Below are 7702 nucleotides of genomic sequence, written 5' to 3'. Positions count from 1 at the left end.
GCCTAGCGATCGAAAAAGGCAGACACAGGCAGACCAGGCTGCCAAGAGAAGACAGGATATGCTCTCACTGCAGTGAGGGAGTAGTTGAGACAGAGATGCACTTCCTCACAGCCTGTGGAAAATATCAGGGCATCAGAGAGAATTTCTATCAAAAATTCTCACAAATATGCCCTGAATTCAGAAATCTGACTGACAACCAAAAACTCCCATTCCTACTGGGGGAGGAGAGAAGCTGTGTAACACTGGCGGCACACTATGTTACAGCTTGCCATGAACAGAGGGACAACCAGTAAACTAAGACAAGAGTATATATAAACAAGGCGAAAATATATTTATAAACTCAGGGATATACCTGTTTATACACTGTATGAATGGAACCGCGTTTATGTGTTCAACCATAAATGTATTTTGATGCTTTGGCAACATAAGATGTACCTTATCATGCCAATAAAGCGATTTGTATTGTATTGTATTGTATTGTGTGGTAGCTGGGAATAATTAGCTGATTCAATAACTCAGTCTGTCTGTAATGAGGTGCTTATTAGTAATATCTGATGGTTATTTAATGGTATGATTACAGCAAGCTGGTGGAATTAGGTCATGCCTTGACAATCAGCACTGCCTCCCCCATGAGCTTTCCCAGTCCGTATGGCTCAGCAACACATTTGATCTATCTGGGAAGTTTAGGATTAGTGTTTCGCAAAATAGCTGTGACAGATTTTCAGTGTCAGCAATGTTGTCGTTGACACTCCCAGTGCAGTGCTGAGGGAGTGCTGCACTGTTGGAGGTGCCGTCTTTTGGATGAGAAGTTAAACCGAGGTGACGTCCGCCCTCTCAAGTGGACGTAATTGTTCCCCGGCACTATTTCAAAGAGGAACAGGGGCGTTCTCCCTGTGTCCTGGCCAATATTTATCCCTCACCCAACGTCTAAAGACAGATTATTTGGTCATTATCACACTGCTGTTTGTGGGACCTTGCTGTGCGCAAATTGGCTGCCGTGTTTCCTACATTACAACAGTGACTCCACTTCAAAAGTACTTCATTGGCTGTAAAGTACTTTGGGACATTCTGAGGTCGTGAAAGGCGCTATATAAATGCAAGTTCTTTCTTTCCTTCTTTGCTGTGAGGGTAGGTGGTGTTTTATGTGGCACAGTGGCAAAGGTCTTGAGAAAGGACATAGCAGGCCAAAGAGCCTCGAAAAGGGAGGCTGCAGCACAGAGATGGGACTAGATGTGAGGGAATGTATAGGGAATAAAAACAGAAAATGCTGGAAATACTCAGCAGGTCAGGCAGCATCTGTGGAGAGAGAAACAGAGTTAACGTTTCAGGTCGATGACCGTTCGTCTGACGAAGGGTCATCGACCTGAAACGTTAACTCTGGTTCTCTCTCCACAGATGCTGCCTGACCTGCTGAGTATTTCCAGCATTTTCTGTTTTTATTTCAGATTTCCAGCATCCGCAGTATTTTGCTTTTGTAGGAATGTATAGGGAGATTGGCTCCGTCTCGTCTTTGCAGCTTTTCTGAATGTACAGAGGAGCTGTGGGCATCTGAGGGCCTTGGGGAAGTTTGTGTGTTTTTTTTTAATCATTCCCTTTTACTTTCTGTAACAGTTCAGCTCTTTGAAAGCAAGTCAGCAGGAAAAGTAACGGAAGAGAAATGGGAGTGAGCAACCTTCAGAGTAGTGAATATTTCTGCCAACTGGGTTCCTGGTCCAAGGGGTAGAGATAAAAAGAAAACAATACTGAAAATCCGAAATAAAAACAAAGTGCACAGCAAGCCTGTCAGCGACTGGAAAGAGAAAAGACACATTAACATTTTGAGTGTAGTCCCTTCATTGGTTCTGAAAAATGGTCTCTACCTGAAACAATAACTTGCATTTATTTAGCATCTTCCGTGTAGAAAAATGTCCCCCCAGTGCTTCACAGAAGCGTAATCAGGCAAAAATCAACACTGAGCCAAAGGAACAGATGTGAGGAGGGGTGACTAAAAGCTTGGTCAAAGAGGTGGGTTTTAAGGAGGGTCTTCAAGGAAGAGAGGGAGGCGGAGATGTTTAGGGAAGAAATTCCAGAGTGTAGGGCCTGGGCAGCTGAAGGCACATCTGGCAATGGTGTGGTTAATGGAGTAGGGGGGATACACAAGAGGCCAGAGTAGGAGAAACGCAGGGTTCTCGGAGGGTTGTGGGGTTGAAGAAGGTTACAAAGGTAAGGTGGGGCAAGTCCAGGAAGGGATTTGAGGCATTGGTGGACTGGGAACCAAAATAGGTCAGTAAAGACAGGGGTGAGGGGTGAGTAGGACTTGGTGCGGGATAGGATACAGGCAGCAGAGTTTTGGATGAGCTAAAGCTTATGGAGGATGGAAGGCCGGCCAGGAGAGCTTTGGAACAGTCGAGTCTAGAGGTAATAAAATGGTATGAGGGTTTCAGCAGAAGATGGGCTGAGGTAGGGCAGAGACGGGTGGTGTTACAGAGGTAGGGCAGAGACGGGTGATGTTACAGAGGTAGGGCAGAGACGGGTGATGTTACAGAGGTGGAAGTAGGTAGTTTTTGTGATGGAGAGGAAACAGTAAGAACATCAAATAAATGGAGCAAGAAAGGGACTGTCAACCCATCAAGCCCACTCCATCCAACAACAACTTGCATTTATATAGCGCCTTTAACGTAGTAAAACGTCCCAAGACGCTTCACGGGAGCGATTATCAACAGAAATTTGACACCGAGCCACATAAGGAGATATTGGGACAGGTGACCAAAAGCTTGGTCAAAGAGCGTCTTAAAGGAGGGGAGAGAGGCGGAGAGGTTTAGGGAGGGAATTCCAGAGCTTAGGGCCCAGGCAGCTGAAAGCACGGCCGCCAATGGTGGAGCGATTATAATCAGAGCCAATATTATTTGATCTTTCTCCCCACCTGTTGATCTCGTACTTTAAGGAGCAGTTCCTTCCCCTGAAAAATATAATCAAAGATTGAGGTTTGTGAAACACTAACCTGCCTTTCTATTATAGGTGCCGACAGGCCAGCCATGTATTTCAGACATTTACCCCCTTCTAAAAGTTAAACATTTCCAGAGAGTTATGCCTGACATTTTATTCTATTTACATTGTTGAAAGAAAATACTAGCAGATCCCCCGTGGCGTCGCTCATGCCAAGTCTGGGGATTTGCTGTTTTAAAAGGGCGCGAGTGTTATACTGTGTTACACCGTGTCATTTACAATATATAATTCTATTATTAAAGGGGAGCTGTCTGCAAAGTGGCCTGTCCCCTTAAGGCCATAAAGTCTTATTGCTTTAAATAGTCATGTCCTGAGGGCAATTCGAAGGCAATTTCTCCTAGCTGCATTCTGAAGTCAATTAGATATTTTTTATTGCTGTTCTACTTCCAGCAGGATTTGCTATCTTTTTTATTATACTTTGCTTATTCCCTTTAAACAACCAGCTCAACCCTTGTACCCTCCCCTCCCCCTTATTCCGCTGTCTTTCACCTCAGCTCTCCATCCACTTCCCCCTCACCTTTGACCGGTTTCCCTTCTCCCTCCCTCTTCTACCTCCTTTTGCATCTGGTTCCCTCAAAGAGGCTTTCTTTGCTTACAAAGTTAATCTTACTTCTGCTTTTTTTTTTAAAGTCAAATGAGGAAGGACACTCTGGCCTCGATTTTAACCCCTCCCTCCCTGGACAGGCAGGATAGGGGCGGGCGAGGGATTAAAATCTTGAAAATCGAAATCCCGCCTCCAACCCACCGGGTTCCCAGCCGCCATAATATTAATGGCCTAATTAAGATGCAACAGTCACAACCCGATGACGTCACTGCGCTGCATTGTAATATTAACGTCAAGCCAGGGGAGTCCCGCACTGAGTACCGTGGCAGGAGGAGCCGACTGGCCAGAAGAGGCCTCAGTAAGTTTTGAAAATGTCCTTCTCTTAGAACCCATTGTGGGCCAGGAGGAGCAATGCCAGGAGTGCTCCACCCCCAGACCCCTCGAGGAGTCCTTGGGCCTCCCCAGCCCAGCCTCCTCGCGATCGCGAGGGAATCCTCAGCCACACCCCCCACCCCCCCAATCGTGAACCGCGATTGTCTTGGAACCCCTCCTCCCACTGACTGCTGGGGATCGTCCCAGGGGTCTCCGGCTGTGGCCTACTGTGGCCAAATTCCCGCTCCCGGCCAGGTAATGGATCTGTCCGGGCGTCGGGCGGGGCTCCGGGAAGTTTTATTTAAATGAGGTCCTGCTGTTAAGATCAGCGGGGCCTCCACGTCCCCGACCTCTGTGAGTGCGTGTGTCACCCGCTACCGGGCTCCCCCGCACCCTGCCCATCTTCCCCTGTAAAAATCAAGGCTTCTGACACTCTCTTCCATTTAGTTGGCTTCAAAATTCAATCGGTATGTCTTTTGAAAGTGAATTAACATTAACCTGAAGAAAGGCACTCTCCCTCTCGCACACGCCTTCTCTCTCCGACCCTAATCTCACTCTCCGACCACAGCCTTTTCCTCTCCCCATCATACTTTTTAAGCTGTAAAACATAATAGCCACAACAGACCTATAATCAACTCTCTTTCGCACACTCCCACAAGTGGTGGCCTACAGCATCTCCACTGGGGCCGGGTTTAACTGCAGTGTGACATTTACAAAGGCAGTTTCTATTATTAAGGTGGACATAAGAATGTGTAATGAAAAAAAGTTGTAACGGAGGTGCGCGAGATGTAAGGTTATTAATATATAGCTGGATAGTCAGGGATTTGTTTAAAGCAATGAATAATCCTGAATTTATTGTGGTATCAGCTGTAAGGAGTTACTCAACGTGACAGTGTGATGAAGCAGAATTAAAAACCGCAAAAATGCAGTCAGTAACCCAGAGGCATTTCAGCACTGAGTTCAGTAATTCCCCTCATAACATCAGCGGTGCTCTGAAGTTGTTTAAGTTTTCTTCCCATCTCGCACACTGTGTCCCACTTGTAGGCAAGTCAGGTAACTTAATCCTCGGCCTCTGGTCATTCCTCTCATTGCAGTTTGTGGGACCCTGTTACAGGAAACTTTCGATTTACCGGCACCTAAATAACCGGAAATCTCGGTTAACCAGCAAAATTCAGGAGTAGGTTCAGGTAACTTTTATTACTTGCCTTCCTCCATTTGTTGGTGTGCAAGGGTGTGGCTGCAACTGTTGCTAAGCTACAGAGATGCTTGCAACTTGTGGCCATTGTTCTGAAGCTGGGTTTGTTGCTTTATACGGCGCTCTCAGCTCCGTATCTTTTACTATAGCTTTCGATTATCCGGAATTTTTGATGAACCTGCACCATGTCGGTCCCCTCTGTGCCAGATTTTTAAAAAGTTTCCTGTATATAAGAACATATAAGAAATAGGAGCAGGAGTAGGCCATTCGGCCCTTCGATCCTGCTCCACCATTCAATGAGATCATGGCTGATCTTCTGCCTCAACTCCATTCACCGGCCCTATCGCCATATCCCTTGATGCCCTTACTAGTCAGAAATCTATCGACTTCTGTTTTGAATATACCCAATGACTGAGCCTCCACAGCCCTCTGGGGTAGGGAATTCCAAAGATTCACCACCCTCTGTGTGAAGAAATTTCTTCTCATCTCAGTCCTGAATGGCCTACCCTTTATCCTGAGGCTGTGGCCCCTGGTTCTGGATTCCCCAGCCAAGGGAAACATTCTCCCAGCATCCACCCTCTCAAGCCCTGTAATACAGGAAACTTTGTGCTATCTGGAGGTGAGCTATCCGGCAGTCTGGAGCCACCGGCAAAAATCAGCAGCCGTTTTTTATTCTTTTTGTTTGTTTTTTTTGCTTTGTTTGAACAGTCAAGCTGTGCAAGGTCTGTAGCTATAGCAACAGCTTCAGCTACAGAGCTTTAGGGCCACACCCGAGTGTTTAGAAGCTGTTGCTAAGCAACAGTGTCTGTTGTCAAATATGGAGATAAGAATCTCCGTATCTCTCAACATTAACTCTGGAGAGTACGGCAGTTTTCAGGCAACGGCAGCAGCTCAGTCCCATGGGTGCCGGATAGCACAAAGTTTCCTGTAATTTTGTATGCTTCAGTGAGATCCCCTCTCAAGTTGGCTGTTGCACTTTCCTACATAACAACAGTGGCTACACTTCAGAATCTGCTCCTGAGGTAGTCTGGCACCTGTGCGGCCTGCCTGCCTTCCGCACTTGCACAGCAATATGACCGAGGTCAGGAATTAGGGGGAAGCAGGGAAGCTGAGAAATCCAAAGGCCCTCCCGATATGTGCTGCTGCTCCAACACAGCACCAAGAACAGCAACACTGTCATCAAACAGCAGGCCCTGCAAAGCGACATTCCAGCATCACTTTCTCCGCAGGCCGCCGAATAAAAAATACTTGGCCTCAGTAACGCGTTCGGTCGCTGACTGCCAACATGATTTGGTAGCGTTGTGTGTGCTGTGAGCATCGTCAGTCCAGATCCCTGATTCTAATCAGCTCTCTGCGGTCGAAAAACAAAAGTTTGCTTCATCTAATCGAGACTCGCTCTAATGATGCATTCGAAACCTTCCGCCTCCGATTTGAAATGTCACTCGATGCAAGCTGGATGTTGCTTGCCTGGAGGCCGGAACTTGATAAATCAGCTTGGAAAGCTGAATGTGCTAACTCTCCCCCAATGGCCCACCCCCTCACCCAGTTGTACCCAGGTCACAGGCAATTAATTCCCATTTTAAACCTGCGCCTCTCTGGAGGAACACACAGCGTGTTTGTACTTACTGAATTACTGATTGACAAAACAAAACAGGGCTGCAACATGCAATGCATCTGGCAACATAAATACAGGCACTTTTATATTGATGCTGGGGCCAGGGGAGAGAGGCATTGCTGGCCTTTGGAGTCCCATTCTCCCCTTTTCCCATTTACCAGCGTGCTGCGGGTCTCCTGCTGGGGAGTCAATGGGTATCAAAATCCACGACAAGACCTTGGACAACGTGGACCACTTTCCATACCTCGGGAGCCTACTGTCAACAAGGGCAGAGGTCGACGACGAAGTCCAACACCGCCTTCAGTGTGCCAGTGCAGCCTTCGGTCACCTGAGGAAGAGAGTGTTTGAAGACCAGGACCTCAAACCCGGCACTAAGCTCATGATCTACAGAGCAGCAGTGATACCTGCCCTGCTGTATGCCTCAGAGACATGGACCATGTACAGCAGGCACCTCAAGGCACTGGAGAGGTACCACCAACGCTGCCTCCGCAACATCCTGCAAATCCATTGGCAGGATAGGCGCACCAACGTCCGTGTTCTTGCTCAGGCCAACATCCCCAGCATCGAAGCTTTGACCACGCTCGATCAGCTCCGATGGACGGGTCACATCATCCGCATGCCCGATACGAGACTCCCAAAACAAGCGCTCTACTCGGAGCTCCGGCACGGCAAGAGAGCCCCAGGTGGGCAGAGGAAACGCTTCAAGGACACCCTCAAAGCCTCCTTGAAAAAGTGTAACATCCCCACCGACACCTGGGAATCCCTGGCCCAAGACCGCACAAAGTGGAGAAGAAGCATCCGGGAAGGCGCCGAACACCTCGAGTCTCTTCGCCGGGAGCAAGCGGAAGCCAAGCGCAGGCAGAGCAAGGAGCGCACGTCAACCCAAGCACCCCACCCACCCACCCCTTCAACCACCGTCTGCCCCACCTGTGACAGAGACTGTAGGTCCCGCATTGGGCTCATCAGTCACCTGAGAACTCATTTTTAATGT

The sequence above is a fragment of the Somniosus microcephalus genome, chromosome 25 (genome assembly GCF_052327205.1).
Source record: "Somniosus microcephalus isolate GS21.2 chromosome 25, FLI_Smic_1.0, whole genome shotgun sequence".
Classification (NCBI taxonomy): domain Eukaryota; kingdom Metazoa; phylum Chordata; class Chondrichthyes; order Squaliformes; family Somniosidae; genus Somniosus; species Somniosus microcephalus.
Note: the sequence above shows the minus strand (reverse complement) of the source record.